General features: G+C 41.4%; 1 protein-coding gene across 1 annotated transcript in view; it reads left to right on the top strand.

Moving 5' to 3' along the window:
• The window catches only part of LOC126470946 (WD repeat, SAM and U-box domain-containing protein 1-like), a 222488-nt gene that overhangs the window by 60256 nt on the left and 140704 nt on the right, over positions 1 to 21528 (top strand). The window lies entirely within an intron of this gene.

Genomic DNA, 21528 nt, shown 5'->3' with positions numbered 1-21528 from the left:
CACACACACACACACACACACACACACACACACACACACACACACTGTTTTTCGTGTAACATTACTAAAATACGTATGTAAATGCTGCATTTGACAATGAGAATAAATTCTCGAAACACATTTTGCTCAGCATGAATAAAATACGTAAGCGGCACTGTGTTTAAACTAAAAACATTTGAGCAATGCGAAGTGAATGACGGCATCAACTAGTGCTCCAAATGGCCATACGCCGAAACACGCTAAATATGGTTTGAGAAAGGTCTCACGATGTTCACAACAATTACGAAATTGCATTTGCGCAGTAGAGGCATTTCGGAAATGGTTGTGATTGGTCAGGATATCTTCATTCAAATGAACCTAGTTACTCACATGCCATCAGCCACCATGCCAAGTAGAGCTTGGTAGCGGCGGGAGATACGACACGAATTGTTCCAACTTTTACACATTTACCAGTTCAAATCCACTGAGTAGAGTGCCCTGGTGTCAAGAAACTTAACCACGTAATATTTGTAAACACTACTGGACAGCTAACATCATGCCAGCATCATTTTTTCTCTACAAACATTTTTTCGTAATGCGTAAATCGTGGGAAAATTATAAATATGTTGGCACAAAGTAGAGTGCAAATTAACATTTTTAGCATAGAAAACTTGATGAGACCAATAAAAAAATGTTGTAAACGGTAGGAAAACGTTAATTATGGGAACGTAGAAGTGGGGTTATGCAGTAAAGAAATTTTACAGTCTGAAAAAATGTTATCATGTAAACATTTTTGTGCTGTGATTTTTCTTTTTTTTAAAGAAAACCTCCATGATGTGGGTCTCACCTAGAATGATCGTGTTGTCAATGGTTCATTAAACTGTAACAATGCTTTCCTTCCAATTATACTGATTGGATGAAATGATTTCAGACTTTCACTATGTAGCCACTGTCCTCTAATGTATGCATTTATTCTTTATTGTGGGGTCCAAATAAGTTTGTACTGTATATGGTAACACACGGGTTTATTTGTGTAACTGTGTACATAGTAGCAGGGCTGGATTGATGGTTAGGTGCAGACGAGCATTCTTACTGCAGTTAATCTCCCATAGTGCCTGGTAAATCCATATTCTGATGTTACCAGTTCCTTGGTGTGGCAGTGTGGAGCCGTAAGACTGCCACACTTACTCCTCCTACAACGAAAAAAAAAAAAAAAAAAAAAAAAGGTAATTGTTAGTTTACAAAAATACCTGTGAGTCCAGGTAGAATTGAACTTTTCTGTATTGCATCATCACAGTATCATCCTCTTCTCTTGACTTTGAAACAGCACAGTGCTTTTGTATAGGTGTGTGGCAGCCACAGTCTGAGTTTGTGGAGATGGGGATGGGACAAAGGCCCATCCAGTAGTGGCTGACAATTCAGCAACATCTTCGGCAGTCGGGTATGTCGATCTATGACTGACAGACATGAGTTTCTTTTCCTCAGGAGAGTCAGTGTCATGTCACCATTTTACAAATGGGTAAGGGCTGTTTTAAAGTGCTCAAAATTTTACGTAGCAGGCCTCAGCACAAAAAGGGATTGCAACTCTTCCATCTTCCACACCATTAGAAGCTGCACAATATGGTTTGGTGTCATTCTTCTGAGGTGATTGTCATGCAGTTGCACCATGGTTGAAAACACCACTGCCTCCCAATGGTGACCTCAGCTGGATGTCACCCATTCCGGATATGTGAAACACAATGTCTATTTCAAAGTAACGATGCAGGTCACACCTCCCAGTGTCTGATCTTGTAGTATTAAAACTTCTGGCCAACTCACAAACCTGTTGATCACTGATAACTGTGAGGCAGCAGTGGAAATTGTGACAAAAAGGCAATGGGCTGACAAGACCCACAGGTGTCACGAGCTTCTGAGTTGTGCCTGGATGTCACTTTGCACTGGTGACAGGGAACTCACCACTGGATCCACGAGCAGCAGTCTTTCTTCATACGAGACCCTAGAAGCATTGTGCTTTGTGTTATCAGTACCCTAAAAGTGCATATGCTTGGATGACTTAATACGTGCAAGGATGTGTGCTTAGTGACTAATATAAAAAAAATTTTATAATACAAGGAGCATCATATAAGTCCCAGATGCTACAACTGAGAATAATTATGTACTCAATGCTGAGGAACCTTCCTTTAATCCGATGTATCAATGTTTGTGCCTCGATGATGGTCACTCTACCAAAATTGATTGTCAATGTTGCAGCATCATTTGATGGTTTTGTGATGCTGCTCTTTAAGTATATTGAAGATGTACAGCACTGTTAACCAAAAATAAATGTTGGTCTGTCAAGAGATAGCTTCGTGTTACTTCAACAAAAATCTGTCCAACTGCAAGATTGAGATTATGTAAAAATTCTCCACTTTTATTGTTGTACCTCTCTTCTTGGAAATGACTTGTCTGAAAGTACAAACATAACTGAGAATTTTCCAAGAAAGGAGTTATTTAACAGTGGTCTTAAGTTTTCATAACTTTTGTTTATGTCATACATTTTATTTTTTTCTGCTCTACTGGTGCTGCTTTGCCTGTATGGTGTTTGATTATTTCTAAATTCTTTTTTATGAATTTCTCATTAATCCACACACATGGTTAATTAATATGTATTTGTTTTTGCACTGATGTACCTGTTTTTTATTCTGCTGCATGTGTTTTGAGTTTGGTTTTTGTGCCCACCCAAGAATAAGAATTATAGAATATGAGCCAAATTTTGTTTATGATATACTGAACATATTACATAAAAACACAGTAAATGGCAAAGATTAAAAAAGAATTAGTTACAAAAAAATTACTTCAATAATTAAATTATGAAATGGAACTTAAATTTGCACAAAACTCTAGGAACCTAAGCAATCTGAAAATAACATACCTACGATTTTTTAAAATATTCAAGCAGGCTTGCTTGTTTTCTATTTCTCCTAGACTCTATGGCAATCATTTCTTGCTCCAAATGAGCAAGTTGAACTACTGTTCTGTCCTCAAGTCTATGGGCCATCATGTATCTCCTGAATGTTTCAAAGGCTTCAGCTACCTTAGTATATGAGGGCACAGGGTCATCTTCCTTGTCACTGTCACTTTCACTACCACTATGACTCTCCAAGCTTCTCTCTGCAGTCAGCTCCTCAATACTTTGTACTCCTGTGGTTACCACGTTGTCATCCACAGCCACAAAGTCCTCAAAAGTGACAGAATCACTGCCTATTAATTGGTGAAACTCTTGCAAATCACTTGCAACTTCTTCCACAGGAGCTGCCATCTCATTCTCACAGAATCCCGCTTTTGTGAAACAGTTTTTAATAGTTCCAGCACTGACTTCCCTCCACGAGTACATAATTAAATTTATTGCCTGTAAAATATTCAGCTTCAGTTGTGAGCTTTGCTAGCTTCCCAGTTTTCTTTGGTCCATCAAATTCAAGGCCTTTTTTACAAGGGCTGTCCTATATTTAACCTTAAGGGCATGTATTATGCCCAAGTCCAAAGGTTGCAGACGGCTGGTGCAGTTGGGCGGCAGGAAAATTACTTTCACATTTCTCAGAAAGGGTACGTCTGCTGGATGTGCTGCACATCTATCCACAAACAGCAGCACTTTTCTTGCAGCACTCCCCATTTTGGCGTCAAATTCTCTGAGAAAACGTAAAAATATTTCACTCGTCATCCATGTCTTGGCATTGTTTGTATATTTGCACGGAAACGTGGAAATGTTTTTGAAGCACCTCAGATTTTTTGGCTTCCCGATAACCAAAGGTTTCAGTTTTTCACTGCCATCGGCATTTGTACACAACAAAACGGTAAGACATTCCTTGCTCTTCTTACCGCCATGGCAATTTTCCCCACGAAAAGTAAATGTCTTATCCAGCATTAAATTGAAAAACATGCCGGTTTCGTCAGCGTTATAAATGTCATGCAGTTTGTAGCCCTGTATCAGATTAGGGAGAGTCTGCATCCACTGAGCTACAGTTGGTTCGTCCACACTTTTACTTTCTCCACATTCCGATTTGTACACAACACCATGACGCTGTCGAAATTTATCAATCCATCCATTGGACACCTTAAAATTGTCCATTCCTAACTGCAGTGATATTTGAAGCGCCTTCTCCTTCAAAATAGTTCCGTTTATAGGAATGTTTGCAGCACATGCTTTCTGAAACCAAGTTAATGAAACTTTCTCCATTTCGTTGTAAGTCGATGGTTTCAAATGCATACGTTTGGAATTTCTACAATTCTCAAACCCTTCCATTATCGACGATCTGTTTTTCATAATAGTGTTGAGTGTTGAAGGGGCCAGTCCCAATTGCTTCGCTAGCTCCACGCGACTCACGCCAGGAGATGCCTCCACTTTTTTAATAACAGAAACCTTCTCTTCCAGAGAAATATTCTTCCGCTTTTCACACATGTCCACTGATGAAAGCTTTAAAAAAACGTTATAGCGAAGACACACACTTACTAGGCACACGAACTGTTTGCTGCTCAGCTCACACAACACGCTACGAATACAAAGCATCGACTGAAATGGTGCCATAAAGATCGCAAGCAGAATGTGTGTCACATGTAATGTGACCGGGTTCTGCCGCTGACATATGAAATATGCTGAGCGCGGGCTTTCCGAGCCGGTGCAAACTGTGAATCCACAGAACGGAAAATGATGCGTCTACATCCAGTCACTTAAACATTATAAAGAGGTAAATAATTGACCAGGGTTCCAAAAATATGAGCGTTACATGGAGGAAACTGTAATGTAGAGGAAACTGTAATGTAGAGGAAACGCAGTAAAGAGGAAAATTTAACATTGTTTATATGGGCTTTTAGTCGGGACCGAAAAAAATGGATGTAACATAGAGGAAAACATTATATGGAGGAATGTTATAAAGAGGTTTCACTGTATAGGTAATCATATGGTGATTTGTAAGGAGATAATAAAGCTGATATTTTACAGTAACAAGCCATCACATTGTTTCATAAGATTTGCAGATACTTTTCACCCTCAATCCAACCATCCCTTGAGTGTTGAGAAGCATTGGATCTAATTATCTGATTGCCAAATTGTCACTCATAGTAATATTTCTTTAATTAAATAAAAAAAACTTTTGCTGTGGTAATAGATATTCCCTTCAGTGCTTTTGTTCACTGTTTATAAACATTCTAACCACACCTCAGTTTTATAAGGCTTACCTAGGCACATCGGGCACTGACTAGGTGGACTCTTATCTCCCTAGCTGCTCATTTTACCAAGATGTATCCTTCAAAATTTTTTCTTCATCCTCCCAGTGGGAAGGGTGGGTAGGTCTTAGCACTTGATTGAATGCGATGACTTGTGTAGCCAGTCCTCTGGATTCAGGACTTATTCAGAGTGCTGCTATTTACAGTAACAGAACACGTGCTGCTGGCCAGAATGTGTTTTTAATAGTCTAGCAGAAAGGGAGTAGTTTTGAGAAGGTTTCACCCTCCTATATCCAGAAGTGCTTAGAAGGAATCTGTGGCTCTTTAAAGTCAGTCGAGTGCTTGAGCAATGGGACACTGTTAGTTGGAACTTCTAATTCCCAGCAAGCAGCTAACCTCCAAAAAGCTAGATGCCTCAGGGACATACAATAGAAACAAAACTGCACAACACCTGGAACTACAACAAAGGTGTTGTGACTTGCAGGGATCTACTTGACATTCCCAGAGAAGAACTGAAAAATGAATGCATTTTTGATGTGCAAAACGTGATGAAAAGGGTGAATGGTGGTATAGTGAAATTGGACTCCTTTATACTTACTTCCGACAGCACAAAACTTCCAGAGCATGTGAAGGCAGGTTTCATTTGCCTAAGCATGTGGCCTTATTTCCCCACCCTAATGCACTGTTTTAAGTGCCAGCACTTTGGGCACACCACTGTTGGATGTAAGGGAGAAGCCACTTGTGGCAAATAGGGTAAGGCGGCCCAAGAAGGAGTTGGATGTTCATCTCTTGCTACATGTGTAAACTGCTCTGAGCCTCGGCCAGCTTGGTAAAATGTCCACTTTAATTTCATTGGTCCTTTTTTAGAAACTTTCTGGTTATTGCTTTTTCTTGTTTTCATTATGTTATTCATTGTCCATCTGCGATAGCAGGCGTGACTGTCAAGGCCCTATCATAGATATTTTTGATAGGAGAACTCTTGCACCTTGGTTTTGGACAATAGTCCTCAGTTTGTGGCACAGTCTTTCAAGGACTTTTGTACACACAATAGCATTAACCACATCATGGTGTCTCCCTTCCATCTGAAGTCAAGTGGCAAGGCAAAATGGCTTGTCCAAACATCAGCCTGTGTCAGGGCATTTGGACAGCACGCTCAATGGATTCTAGCTGTCATCCGTCCACACCTAGTACGGTCACTGAATTATCACAGTTCACACCAAATATCAACTTGTGGCTTGCCACTGGAAACAGTTCAGTCCCAGGATGATTTCAGGCCACCCACGAGGGAGCAGTAACTGCTGCGCAGAAGGAAACCCATTTCTGACATTCTGCGCATGACGTCACTGAGGAACAGTTTTTTGCGCGCACGAAGTGTACGTCTGAGCTTTGTGTTGTCGTGGTTCGTCCGTGTTGTGTTTCGTGCGTGTTCTCGTTTCTGTTTGGTTATCTTTGTGCAGTGAGTGTTTGTTCGAAGTATTTGAGTGTGTGGAAGCAATGCCAGGTTGTGCTGTTGTTGGCTGTAACTCTCACAATCGCAATACAAAAGGGACTGAAATACTGTTGCATTGATTCCCACGTGATGAAAGTCTGCAAAAGGTTTGGCTTTCAAAATGCTTTAGGAAAGAACATAGGGAACGCTAGAATATGCTCTCGTCATTTCAAGGAAACGGATTATATCCGGGACTTACGTTCAGAACTGTTAAATTTACCGCGGAAACTAATCCTTAAGAGTGATGCATATCCGTCTTGCAATTTGCCTTGTGGTAGTAGCGCCAGTGAGAACACACCGATTGCAATAGAAGAAAGGAAAGAACATTTTAACAAACGTGAAATTCGTAGAAGAAGCCTAGAGACTTTAAAGAAGCTCTCACCATTGAAGAGGAATGTTGACATGTATACATTTACAGATGAAGTTCTTTGTAGTGATCCACATAAAGTCACTTTACAGAATTCTGTAGCGTCACTACAGAGGAGAAATGCTCATCTAAGGAACATGTGCATGAAATTGCGAGCACGTAATAAAGATCTTAGAGGTCAGCTGTCAATGAAACGACGTCTGCACGAAGAATAATTAAATAAAAAGGAACTTGTGTCTCGTGAAACTAATCGAATACTGAGTAAAATATTTTCACCCAATCAAATTAGAAGTTTGTTGCGTGGTTCAAAACGGGTTCGATGTAAGTCTATTACTTTACGTGCTCTTTTGCAGAAGAGTTACAATTTTCTCAGAGAAAAACTCGGATATCCTCTACCAGCAGTGTCAACCTTGCGTTCTTGGATTAATCACAGTTTCAGTTGCCAACCAGGAATTTTGAAGGATGTTTTAGTGATGATGAAAATGCAGGCTGCAACACTGACTGACAGGGAACGTATTTGTGTTTTGTCATTTGATGAAATGAACATTGACGGTAGAATTTGTTACGATCAGCAAGATGACTGGATTCTTGGACCTCACAGTAATGTCCTTGTTGTCATGGTCCGAGGCTTGTTTGCAACGTGAAAGCAGCCTATCTATTTCAATTTTGACCTTCAGATGACAGCAGCACTCTTGAACGAAGTAATTGTTTCCCTGGCCAGCATTTGCTACAAAGTTGTGGCTGCAGTGGCAGACATGGGTGCAAAGAATAGTTCTGTCTGGAAGGAGCTTGGCGTTACTCATGAAAATACTTGTTTTCCACACCCGTGTGATTCTATGAGACGTGTGTGGGTGTTTGCTGACGTTCCCCATTTCCTCAAACTCTTAAGGAACCACTTGCTGGATCAAGGAATAATGTTGGAAAACAAGGCTGTGACAAAAACTGTGTTTAGAAACTGTTAGTTTTGGACAGTGGCGAGATGAAAATATGTCCTAAGTTATCTCAGCAACACATTATAGTGAAGGGCAGAGAGCGACAGCGAGTACGCTAAGCAGCTCAGCTGCTATCAAATACAACTGCACAGGCGATTCGGTAATTGGTGCCTGAAGAAGGACACGCCAGTGATTTCATACAAATGGTGGGTGAGACTTTCGATGTACTTAATTCAAGGACAAAAGAAAGTAATAAATCACTAGCCTGTGGATTTGGTGTCAATTTTCAAGACCAAGAACAGTGCCTACGTAAATTTTCTAAGTGTTGTGAGAAAATGCGTGTTGGCAACACAAAACATCTCCTACCCTTCCAGAAAGGATTTTTGAAAACTGTTGGGTCACTTTTGGGTCTGTTCAGTGACTTAGCTGTTTATAATATTGAATATTTTCTTACAGCAAGATTAAATCAAGACTGCTTGGAGAACTTTTTTTCTCTTTTAAGAGGCCTTGGACGTTTTTATGATCATCCATTGCCAGTTGAGGCAAAGAGCCGGATAAGACTGTTGTTGTTGGGAGCAAACGCTCATGATATTTCACTTTCAAATGCATCGTCTGTTGAGCCAGATGAAGAAGGAAGATTCGTGACTGCAACTGTTTTTGGCAATATTCTGCCTGATATGTGTGAGGCGTTGGCAATGGTTGAAGGAGAGAAGGAGATAGAAGATTTAGATTTTGGAGTAGGAGAATCTGATGTGCCTCCAATGTCACTGGCTTCTGATTGTAGCACTGAAGGATTTAAATATCTTGCTGGATATGTAGTTTATCGATGCAGACAGTATGACAGATCATTGGCCACACCCACTGGGGAGTTACTGACACTGCCTGAGGAGACATCGAGAGGATGGCTGGGCATGGTTTCTCATAGGGGTTTGCTTGTGCCTTCAGAAACGTGGCTCGAAACAATTAGCAAATTTGAATTAATTTTTGCCCAGATCCATGGACACGACAGTTTGTCCAGGGAAACTGGTGACACCAAGAACCTGTGCGCTATACTTACCGAGCTATTGCCCACTATTCACCCAGAAATCATTAAGATTTACTCTAGGGCGAGAACATTTATCCGACTGCGTTGGCTGTCTGCAGAGCACAAGTCGAAGAAAGCAGTTGCCGCTCAGCAACGGAAAGCAAGAAAGTGGTATTTGTCATCGCTTTAGAATGTAAATAAACCATATTTGTGAAAGTTAAATAATATATAAACTTAGTGCTAGAAGTGAAGGTCCTCTGTGTTTGTTTCACAACTAGCAAGACTCTACACTGACAGTGACAAGGATTGGCTTATTGTTTCCCACACTACATACCAACTTTGCTGAACGGCGGACTCGGTAAGTTAATTTACCACTATTTTCTGTAAATCGTATTTTGCAGCACTTTTTTGATTCAATGCCCTTTTATATAAGTGAATTTTAACAACTAGGGCAAACATTATACATCCACCTTGATAAAAATATAACCCAAAGGTTTGAGGTGTGAGAAAATTAAGAATGTGTGTGTGTGTGTGTGTGTGTGTGTGTGTGTGTGTGTGTGTGTGTGTGTTTGGGTTTGTGGCAGTTCAGGTAGGTAATTCAAATGCTTCCTACAAATAAGGCAGTTGCATAATTTCTTGAGTGAAAATGACAGTGTTTTTGTAGACATGATATAAACAGAATATAAATGAGCGTTACATAGAGCTTGTCTACAAGTTAACACTTCTCCCAGAACCAAAGTTAGTAAATTGAATGCTCATTTCGAACGTTTACTTCGTAGAGAACTGCAAAACAGATTGAACTTTGCACTTATTTTTGTATAGTTTGGTCTATAGACGCTTGATTTTATTAAAGTCAGCACTCAGCAGTGTCTGTTTAAAAGCTAGACAAGTTACAGAATATAGCAGTAACTTTCTAGAAATAGCAGAATAACAATTTACCTTTCACTATTTCTGTAGAAACTGAAACATTTCACAAATACATCGCTTAAATGCGCCGGCTGCGTCTTGTAGCGCTGTTCCAGAGGCAGCGGCGGTTCCTTCGTGACGTCACATTCTCAGCCAATGGCAGGACAGAACACTTACTGCTCAACCTTATTTTTTTTACGGACATTGAGGCCACCCACTCTGGCTGCGGGCCCGATGCCTTATTCTTCATCGGCCCTGGCAACTCTGGGAATCAAACAGGCCTGGTCATGCCCACCTAACCCAGTGGTTGGGGCTTCACCAGCACCGATCGCAGACTCGCTTCCTGCAGCAGGTGCCACCATCAGTGAGGCTGGAAGCCAGGTTTCTATCACCAGAGCATCTCCTCTCCAGTCCGTTGTCATCGCTGCCCATGTCAGCGCCCCTCGACATGTCCTCTGACATCCAGATGGCTCCTGCCCCATTGCCGGTTGTGTCCGCTGGTCGCACCAAGGCCCACGGGCAGCAGGCATATCCTCAGCCCACTCGCTTCACATTCGTACATGATGGTCCAAGTGTATCAAGAACTTCTCACGCCTTTGGCTGTCGACTGATGCTATGGACATCTCTTCAGTCACAGCATAGTGAACAGTGACACCTAGTCTTTGCCCCCTCCCATCCCCCCCCCCCCCCCCCCCCCTACCATCCTCCTCCTCTGCAGGGGAGGGAGAGTGATATAACTCTCTGGGTACTACAGTACTACATCTACTTCCCCAGAGCAGATGTAAATTGGGCCATTAAGCGAAGTGCAGTGCGCACTGACATTCACACGGTCCACCTTCAAGTATCTGAGGCAGTTCCAGGGGCAGCCTAGTCACCAAGCACCATCACCAGTTCTGCTGCGCATGCACAGTACTACACCAGTGACACCTGATGTTGATAGCATCTTTATAAGGGCATGCACAACCCTTCAGTCCCTCAGTCGTTAAATGTGCTAGAGACTTGTAAACTACTTTCATTGTATTCTTGTTGATGTCATTCTGTGACCTAATAAATTGTATCCATTTTATGGCTTTGTGTTCGTTGTTAGAACAGAAACATTGGCACTAAATGAAAACTCTGGCAAATGCAAAGCGATTAAGAATACAAGAGGAATTAGAAATTCAAAATGACATAACATGCCGCGGCAGTACATCCTGATCGTCACATCCAGCTATTAAGTAGCTATGCAAATAACATATTATTGTCAGCCAGTTGTAAATAGTTCTGTGTGAATCACTATACCTTAGATGTTAGAGGACATCATGTAAATGAACTGTTCTGATGTGGCTGAATAAGATAACAACAGTGATACATGTGTCTAAGCAATTAACTAAAGAAACAAGATAAGCGGAAATAAATCATTGAAGTAGTAAGGTGGAATGGTGCCATGAGCTACTGATGGAGATCTCCCCTAGCTTTCATCCAATGGTCAATTGTGCAGCCACAGATCAAGAATTATCTCAACATTCTAGCAGTGATAAGGGTATTGGACTGTATGTGATAGATTCGTGCTCCTGTAGAAGAGCAATTCTTTGCCAGTACACCATGGAAGTAATTTTCCACCATGTGCATGTGAATGAAGATATTGACACAAGATATCGTAGTAGACCATATTTGTGTAGGATCTTTAGGTCGGAGTTATGATAAAACACAGAGAAAATAATTTAGGAGTAGAGGAAACAACTCACTACATAGTATAAGCATTGAGTCATCAACAGGCACACAAAAAATAATGAAAACTTTACCACTTTCAGACGAGTCTTTCAAGAAGCTAGAGTAAGCATGCACGCATGCGTGGGCAAACACACGCACACTTGCGTGTGCCCGCGCTTACACACACACACACACACACACACACACACACACACACACACAAAAAAAAAAAGACCACTGTGCAGCTACAGTGTGCCTGCCGACAAATCAATATTTCTATTATTTGGTGAGTTGTCTCCTTTACTCCTAAATTATTTACAGTCTGCTCAAACTGTCCTTACCGTAACAGACTGAGCAAGTTAGATTTCAACATCTCTATGGTAGCAACATCATTTGAGATGAAGCATTAGCCCTGCTGGACAAGAATGGAGAAGGGAATGAAGAAACCATAATGGCATTTGCTTGGAAAAGAAACACAACTAATGTGAAGCACAAGAAAGGTAGTGTGTGCCATGTTCCAACATGTGTTCTGGTGCATTATACCAGCTAAGTGGCAGAAACAGTCATTCCATATTGTCAGGATTCCAGCTTCTGAGACTTGTAAATGATTTGAACAATAAATGCTGCCTTAAGGAAGCTGTAGCTCTTCTGCTTCCCTCTAGGGGAAAAACCCCATCTTGGGTCTCCCGCCATATTGTGACAAAACATGTCTGACTTATAGTTGCATACGATATTCATACTTGTGCATACCACAACAAATATAATTCCTTAAAAGTGCTGCACATCCGGAAAAACTGTTGACTGAACATGTGTCATGATTCAGCAGTTAACCGTTTAGTGCTCCATGACAGTCAGCATCAGTGAACTGTAGATCCAGACAGGTGAAGCCTGGTTACATGTTATTAATATGTTTGCATTGGCTTTTATCTTGGAATGTTTGTGTTACTCCTAATCATGTAGGCATGCATTAAGTGCATTTTTGATAATTCTTTTGTGGTTTTGTAACTGCCACTGCCCTGGGGAGGCATTTACATAAATAAATTATGTTACTTAACTCTGTCTTTAAAAAGAAGTGTTGTTTTTTCATTATTGAATTTCTTGAATTTTTCAACATCAGGTAAGTGTTTCACTTGTAAAGATTAGAGGTTCATCAAAAGGACAGGCACAAGCTTATGAGAAGACAAGAAATTATTTAGGGAATATAAATATTGACCAACTTAAACTGTTAATTGCTAATATCTGGCATTCATGTGCAACTTGTAGATTAATTTGTAGAAATGTAGATGAACTTAGAATGATTTATTCAAAAAACTTTAAAAACACTGATATGACTGTGTGACTAACAACAATTTTTATTTTTCTTCTGCTACTGTTATGCAGCATACAACACACAATAAATCAGTATGTGGACATTGATTGTGTGTTGTATACTGAACAAATATAACTACTGACTTAACGGTGACTACCTTCGATCCATAAGATGGATAAAATCTTTTCTTAAACTGTTTCTTCTTGATATGCAGTATGTTTCAGTAATGTATGATCTTAGGGACTTCATATAAGTTACATGTCATCTCATGCTACGGCAATTGTGCAACAAGACTGGGGTGTTGCAGAAGAGAAAGTGTTTCAGGTTTGTTGCAGGCCCACTAATGCTACAAATTGTGCACGACAGTGCGCAAGTGAAATTGTGTTCCTGCTTAAAATATTCTCCAAAGTTGAAGTACATGGGACACTATGACTTTTGTGGGCAAAACATCTAAACTCAGGGTTGCTACAAGTTCTGGAAATCAGGAATATCAGGGAATTTCAAACGCATCAGGGAAGTATCAGATAGAGGGGGGGGGACTGGAAAAAATCTCATATTTTTTTGTCTCTGTAGCATGAAATTGTTTGTTTACTTAAATGTCATGCTTCGTCACTGGCTTGGCACAGCTGAGTACATGCATCACTTTCAGACTCTCTCATTCTTACTGTTTCTCCGCTTCCCACCCCTCCCCTCAGCTTGAGGTCAGTGCTGCCATCACTACTTGCTGCTAGCCTAGCAGCTGCCGATGAGAGGCAGGGCGTCATGAGTAGTAGTTTGTTTGGATGTGATTATCAGAGCTTATCGACGCAGTGGCCAGAGACAGTGGTCATGTGTGCTTGAGTTGTGTCTGAGTGATTGTGTGAGTGGACTCGTTTTCTGACAAAGGCTATGGCCAAAAATGTAGTTGTGAGAGTGTGATTGTCTTTTCTATGTGTCTGTGTGGGGCTCAGCGATCATCTTTACGGTGAGTTGCTACCTATCCTCATTAGTATTTACGCAAGTACTCTGTTGTGTGGGTGATCACCGCGGTCTCATTTCATCGACATAGTGTCTGTGATACGTGAATAGCTGGCCACATGAGTGGACTTCCATGATGGGCCAAAACTGCAGGCCATTTCTGTGGGTATCTTGGATTGGACCTGCCAATCTGAAGCCCATACTTTCCCACTAATGTGTGGGCCCTGCCTGTCGGATCTAGTCTCACCGATCTTCCCACAGGCTGGGTCTGTCTGTGTGTGATGTAATGCGGCAGATTTTCATAGTTTATCCATGGACCCAGGACTGTGGTGCTTCTCGGCAGGGCAGAGACCACAAACGATGGATTTCAGGAACTGTGACTGTCTCACCGCAAGTAAATTGTATAGTGCGGTGTTTTATAGACATTTTATTTATTCTAGTACATTTTGGCACTTTGAAAATACACTCCTGGAAATTGAAATAAGAACACCGTGAATTCATTGTCCCAGGAAGGGCAAACTTTATTGACACATTCCTCGGGTCAGATACATCACATGATCACACTGACAGAACCACAGGCACATAGACACAGGCAACAGAGCATGCACAATGTCTGCACTAGTACAGTGTGTATCCACCTTTCGCAGCAATGCAGGCTGCTATTCTCCCATGGAGACGATCGTAGAGATGCTGGATGTAGTCCTGTGGAACGGCTTGCCATGCCATTTCCACCTGGCGCCTCAGTTGGACCAGCATTCATGCTGGACGTGCAGACCACGTGAGACGACGCTTCATCCAGTCCCAAACATGCTCAATGGGGGACAGATCCGGAGATCTTGCTGGCCAGAGTAGTTGACTTACACCTTCTAGAGCACGTTGGGTGGCACGGGATACATGCGGACGTGCATTGTCCTGTTGGAACAGCAAGTTCCCTTGCCGGTCTAGGAATGGTAGAACGATGGGTTCGATGACGGTTTGGATGTACCGTGCACTATTCAGTGTCCCCTCGATGATCACCAGTGGTGTACGGCCAGTGTAGGAGATCGCTCCCCACACCATGATGCCGGGTGTTGGCCCTGTGTGCCTCGGTCGTATGCAGTCCTGATTGTGGCGCTCACCTGCACGGCGCCAAACACGCATATGACCATCATTGGCACCAAGGCAGAAGCGACTCTCATCGCTGAAGACGACACGTCTCCATTCGTCCCTCCATTCACGCCTGTCGCGACACCACTGGAGGCGGGCTGCACGATGTTGGGGCATGAGCGGAAGACGGCCTAACGGTGTGCGGGACCGTAGCCCAGCTTCATGGAGACAGTTGCAAATGGTCCTCGCCGATACCCCAGGAGCAACAGTGTTCCTAATTTGCTGGGAAGTGGCGGTGCGGTCCCCTACGGCACTGCATAGGATACTACGGTCTTGGCGTGCATCCGTGCGTCGCTGCGGTCCGGTGCCTGGTCGACGGGCACGTGCACCTTCCGCCGACCACTGGCGACAACATCGATGTATTGTGGAGACCTCACGCCCCACGTGTTGAGCAATTCGGTGGTACGTCCACCCGGCCTCCCGCATGACCACTATACGCCCTCGCTCAAAGGCCGTCAACTGCACATACGGTTCACGTCCACGCTGTCGCGGCATGCTACCAGTGTTAAAGACTGCGATGGAGCTCCGTATGCCATGGCAAACTGGCTGACACTGACGGCGGCGGTGCACAAATGCTGCACAGCTAGCGCCATTCGACGGCCAACACCGCGGTTCCTGGTGTGTCCGCTGTGCCGTGCGTGTGATCATTGCTTGTACAGCCCTCTCGCAGTGTCCGGAGCAAGTATGGTGGGTCTGACACACCGGTGTCAATGTGTTCTTTTTTCCATTTCCAGGAGTGTAGTTAATACTCCTATATTAGGAAGTATGGATGATAAGAAGAAGAAAATTGCGGCAGTCACTGGCAGTTTGTACACTATGTACTGATGTGTTTCTTGAAAGAAAAAGCACATAATACCTGTAGGATAATAGACATAACACAGTGGGCAATAACCGACAGTAACAAACATAGTAGAACCAACATTTTATTCGCGGTCACCTACAGTGTTGGTTTACATAACTCTTCCCACCTTATACATTTCTTTCAAGAGGCCTACTTTTTTCTGAACTTGTTTCTGAAAACAGTGAAGGTATTTTAAATCTGTCTTGTGACTTCAACAAAATGCGTATTTTTGTAACCAAATGTGTTCTGCTTTATTGAAATAAAATAACATGTGTTCTTAATGAAACATATATATCATTTGGCTTACCTTCTCCATGTAAAAGCAGTTCATTAGACAAGATGTTGATGTTAGTACTTAAGATTTTTGCTCACACATTTAGAAATACATAAGCCCTTACTTTTTTTGTCAACTTATGTCTTTACTTACCCTTGAGACCTCAAAATTTGTCAGGGAAAAATGCTAAAACTTGTCTGGAAATCAGGGAAATATCAGGGAATTTCACTTGGGGAAACTTTTGGCAACCCTGAAATTGCACACAGATTCACCATGAAATATTGGTGCTATATATCCCAAATGCCCATCCATAATGAAACAGTGCCAACGATTTGACCAAGGCCACACAGATGTGAGTGATACCGATCAGGAAGGACCACAGATGACAGTGTCTAGGGAGTTAAGGAATTGGTTCGTAGCAATTGCTGAGTGACTATCGCGAATATTGCTCAGCAGACACACATCTCAATTTGCAGTGTTTATTCTGTGATCTGTGGTTATCTGCAGTATCAGAAATTGTGCTCACACTTGGTTCTGTAATCTCTGTCATCTGCACACAAGGTTTACAGTATTTGAGGACTTTTTGAGCTATACTCAGTGGAAGGCAATGATTTCCTAAACTTCACCATTGTGTGCAATGGGACAGGTTTCCAGCATTTCACGCCTTCAACAAATGCAATGGTGATTCACCACCTCACTCCTATGGAAGAAATGTAAAATTGTGACATCAGCAGGGAAAGTCAGGGCCACTGTTTTCTTTGAATGTTAAGGAGTTGTGTACACAAAGTTTGTGCCAAAGGGCACAGCCACCAATGGTGATTTGTACTGTGCAACTGTGACATCACTACACATTGGTATAAAGAACTAGAGGTGTGGAAAATTAAGCAAAGACATTGTTGTCCTCTACAGCAGTGCAACAACCCACATGGTGTGCACAACATGAGCTTTGCAACGACATTTTTGATGCGAGGCTTGGAAGCATCCACTGTACAGTCTAGATTTTGCACCATGTGATTTCTACCTTTTTAACAAGCTGAAAGCATATCAGTGAGAAACAGATTTTCCAATGATGAGGATGGTCACACAGTGGTTCTCAGATGGGTCCATGACCAAGGAGTGGAATTCTATCATCACAGAATTGAACGATTCATAGAACATTCCAATTGCTGTGTAAAGAAACTTGTTGACATTGTTGAAACATAGTGTCATGTATCTGTGTCACATTAAAGTTTAGTGCAGCTTTCAAGAAAAGTTACTTGACCTGATTTAATAATGTGTGACCTTCTTTTCAAAGTTCCCTTGTAAAAATGTTAGTTGCAGCAATATTACCTAATATTTTACTGGCGTGAATGTTCAAGAAACATAATACTGATTTAAACCTTCACTTTTGTACCTATGACACATTTGAGAAATAAATAACTTCAAATGATAAGGAGAAAACAGCAAAAAGTAAATAAATTATTTTATTTTACTCTGCTGAAATTTGGTGACAGAAGATTAAAATGTTACTGTGTATTCAGGAAGTTTACCCTGTATGCATCTCTAACAGTTATGGGGTCCATAGATCCTCAGAAGAAGAGTGGCAGCTAAAAGGCAAATTGTAGTTGCTAATTCCTTGCAACAGTTTCAGAAGTACAGGGATAGAGAAATTTATGACTTTTTCTCCTTCAGTTTGTTGAAATATCAAGTTATTTGAAACCAGTAGCATTCTATTTAGCATCAAGTTAAGGAGTAAATTTTCAAAAACACCATTTGCTGCAATGAGCATTGAGAAACTCCAAATAGTGACTCTGTGACCAGGGATAAGAATTTTTGTTTTGAGTCCCTGTTGTATAAAAAGTGAGAGAGAACTCATATAATAGCTTGATACTGTAGTGACTATAATAGATTTTCTGTTTTTGGAAGAAAAAGTCACTAGCTTCTTTGTCGCTGAGTTCATACTGGTAGTTCATCCATAAGAAATATTTGACTGATTACTATTCGTGTTGCTCAAATGTGTACGAGTGTAGAATATTTCAAATGTCAAAATCTCATTTATTGTTCCTTTATACATATATTAACTGGACCATAGTCAGCTGATGACGTTGCTATATAGCCTTTTCCAAGTGGCTGTAATGGTTAATTCATGTGGCTATACTTCGTTTGCATACTGTATGTGTTTTGACTTTGGAAAATTTCCATACGATTGTTCCATGGCTATACTGTATTGCATCAGTCAGTACAGCAGATAAAGACATGTGGCATTTATGAGATTATGATTGTTTTCAAACAAGAATTCATTTTGATTGGTGCAGCTCCTACTCTAGCGGTCCATAACACTTGATAGTGAGTAGGCTTTTTGAAACATGTTGTGTATAATGGAAAATTAAAGAAGATTTTGACCACTGAAATGGTAGCTACACAAGAATTCCCTGTACTAAGTTAACATGACTGTGGATAAATTTGTCTTCATAGATAACTTCACATATTCCACATAATATCTTCACAGATATGTAGTTTAACAGCTTCAGTAGAGAAATAATTCCGTGGATACCAGTGTTAGAGTAAAAAAATTGTGGTAGTTGTTTGACATCCTATGCCATCTTTAACTATTCTTAAATGCTGCAAAAATATGACAGTTTTCTTGATATTCTCCAACATCATCTGCAATTGTGACAGTTGCCACCAGATGATGATCAAAGAAGATGAAAACCACTTTGCAAATAAATAATTTTGTTTTGTAACTATCATCATGCCATGGTTATACTCAATGGAAAGCTCAACTAACTTTACTTTCATCAAGAATTTACAAAAGTAATTGTCTTCTTCTGCTGTGTGAATTTAGCATTCTGTAGAATGAGACATACTGATAAAATTTTCTTATGCAATAATGCTAAGAATATATACATAAAAGATTCCTGTTGTGCAGTCTTAGTTCATCCACAAAGTAGAAATGTTTGATCAACCATTGACTTGTGCTGGTATTTATCACCTATATTCAGACCATTTTCGAAAGAAATTTCTGGTCCACAGTCATAAAAATAAAATTTTCAGAACAGAATTACTACAGGTCTTACTACATTTTTTTTGTAATTTTTCAGACATGTAAAGCTTCTGTTTGCTTATATATGTGCACAGTTCAAAAGGTGTTGATGACCATCACATCTCTTCTGTTCTCCCTTATTGTGACACTTTTCACTGCAGCTGTCAGGGAACTTCTAATTAATATATTATGTACCCTGCATTTAAAATGTTCTGCTAACACTTAGGAAGTGAGAGCTATGAGGACTCAAACATGGTTCTGGAACATAAAACTACAGTGCCTGAGAAAAAGTGAAGCAACAAGAACACATGTCAATGTAACTTTGTACATGTACACACTGTGATTAAGAGTTGCAGTTCTTTGTAACTGTTAAATGGCCACCAGAGTGCATTAATTTTGGTTGTGTTTATTGTTGTTACCAGGGCTGGTAGGGTATAGATTGATGTGTCAAAAGTCATGGGATACCTCCTGATATTGTGTAGGATCTCCTTTTGCCCAGGGTAGTGCAGCAACTTGATGTGGCATGGACTCTACAAGTCAATAGAAGTCCTCTGCAGAAACATTGACCCACGCTGCCTCTATAAGCATCCATAATTGTGAAAGTGTTGCCAGTGCAGGATTTTGTGCATGAAGTGACCTCTTGATTATGCACCATAAATATTCGATGGAATTCATGTCGGGCAATGTGGGTGGCCAAATCATTCACTTGAATTGTCCAGAATATTCAGAAGTCAATCATGAACAATTGTGGCCCGGTGACATGGTGCATTGTCATCCATAAAAATTTCATTGTTGTTTGGGAACATGAAGTTCGTGAATGGCTGCAAACAGTCTCCAAGTAGCTGAACATAACCATTTCAACCAATGATCGGTTCAGTTGGACAAGAATATCCAATCTATCCCTTGTAAACATAGCCCACACCATTATAGAGCCACCAACAGCTTGTACACTGCCTTGTTGACAACTCGGGTCCATGGTGTCATGGGGTCTGCACCACACTCAAATCCTACCATCAGATCTCACCAACTGAAATCGGGACTCATCTGACCATGCTACGGTTTTCCAGTTGTGTAGGGTCCAACTGATATGGTCAGAAGCCCAGGAGAGCCAGTGCAGGCAATGTCGTGCTGTTAGCAAACGCATTTGCGTCAGTCGTGTGCTGCCATAGCCCATTAACGCCAAATTTCACTGCACTGTCATAACAGATATGTTCATCCTACATCCCACATTGATTTCTGCAGTTATTTGATGCAGTGTCTGTTAGCACTGACAACTGTATGCAAACACTGCTTCTCTGTCATTACGTGAAGGCCATCGACCACTGCGTTGTCCACAGTGAAAGGTAATGCCTGAAATCTGGTATTCTTGGCACAATCTTGACACTGTGTATCTCAGAGTATTGAATTCCCTAATGATTTCTGAAGTGAAATTCCCATGCATCTATCTCCAACCACTGTTCATCATTGAAAGTATCTTAATTCCCGCCGTGCGGCCATAATCGCATCGGACACCTTTTCTCATGAATCGCCTAAGTAGAAATGACAGCTCCGCCCATGCATTGCCTTTTTATACCCTGTGTACACAATGCTATTGCCATCTGTACATGTGCTTATTGCTGTCATATGACTCAGTATAAAGTGATGTGAAAAGTACCAGATGTTGAGTGATCACTGTTAAAGGTACGGAGATGGTGTGTACTAATGTGAGGCAGCATTTTAGCAGCTGACATAGTTCGAAAGAGACCTTATTATGGTTCTCCATTTGGTTGGCTGGTTGATTCCTGGAATATCCAGATTTGTGGGGCATTTAGATGCAACTGTGGGCCATTATTTGGCTACATGGAAATGTGCGGGCAGGCAGACTCATCCACGTATTCGGCCACGACTGACCACCGCTAGGGGGGGGGGGGGGGGGGATTCCCTATTGTGCCTAAGCCCATCGTAACCCCTTTGCGTCTGTGCCTGCCATCCGAGAATGAGTGAAAGACTCCCAGCAACATTCTATGTCATCCTGCACCATTGGTAGCCAGACTAACAAATTGTCCCATTGCATGGGCTGTCGTTAACAGCACGACACAAATGACTGCATTTGGAGTAGTGTCATGACTGAGAAGCATGACACCATTTAGTGATGAATCACAGTTTTGCACTGCCCAATATGACCATTTTCAGCAAGTATGGCAGTGATGAGGGGAGAGGTCCCATTCATCCAGTATTTTGGGGAGGCACAGCGGTGTTCCTTGTATCATGATGGTGTGGGGAGCCATCAGTTATGACTTCAGGTCATGGCTGATAGTGATTGGGGGAACTCTGACAGCATGATAGTACGTCACGGACTTCGTGCATCCTCACGATTTAGCTCTCGTGCAATAATATTATTGTGTTATTTTT

Source organism: Schistocerca serialis, chromosome 3 (assembly GCF_023864345.2).
Source record: "Schistocerca serialis cubense isolate TAMUIC-IGC-003099 chromosome 3, iqSchSeri2.2, whole genome shotgun sequence".
In the NCBI taxonomy this organism is placed as follows: domain Eukaryota; kingdom Metazoa; phylum Arthropoda; class Insecta; order Orthoptera; family Acrididae; genus Schistocerca; species Schistocerca serialis.
The sequence above is the reverse complement of the archived record's forward strand: the minus strand, read 5'-3'. Positions and strand labels throughout refer to the sequence as shown.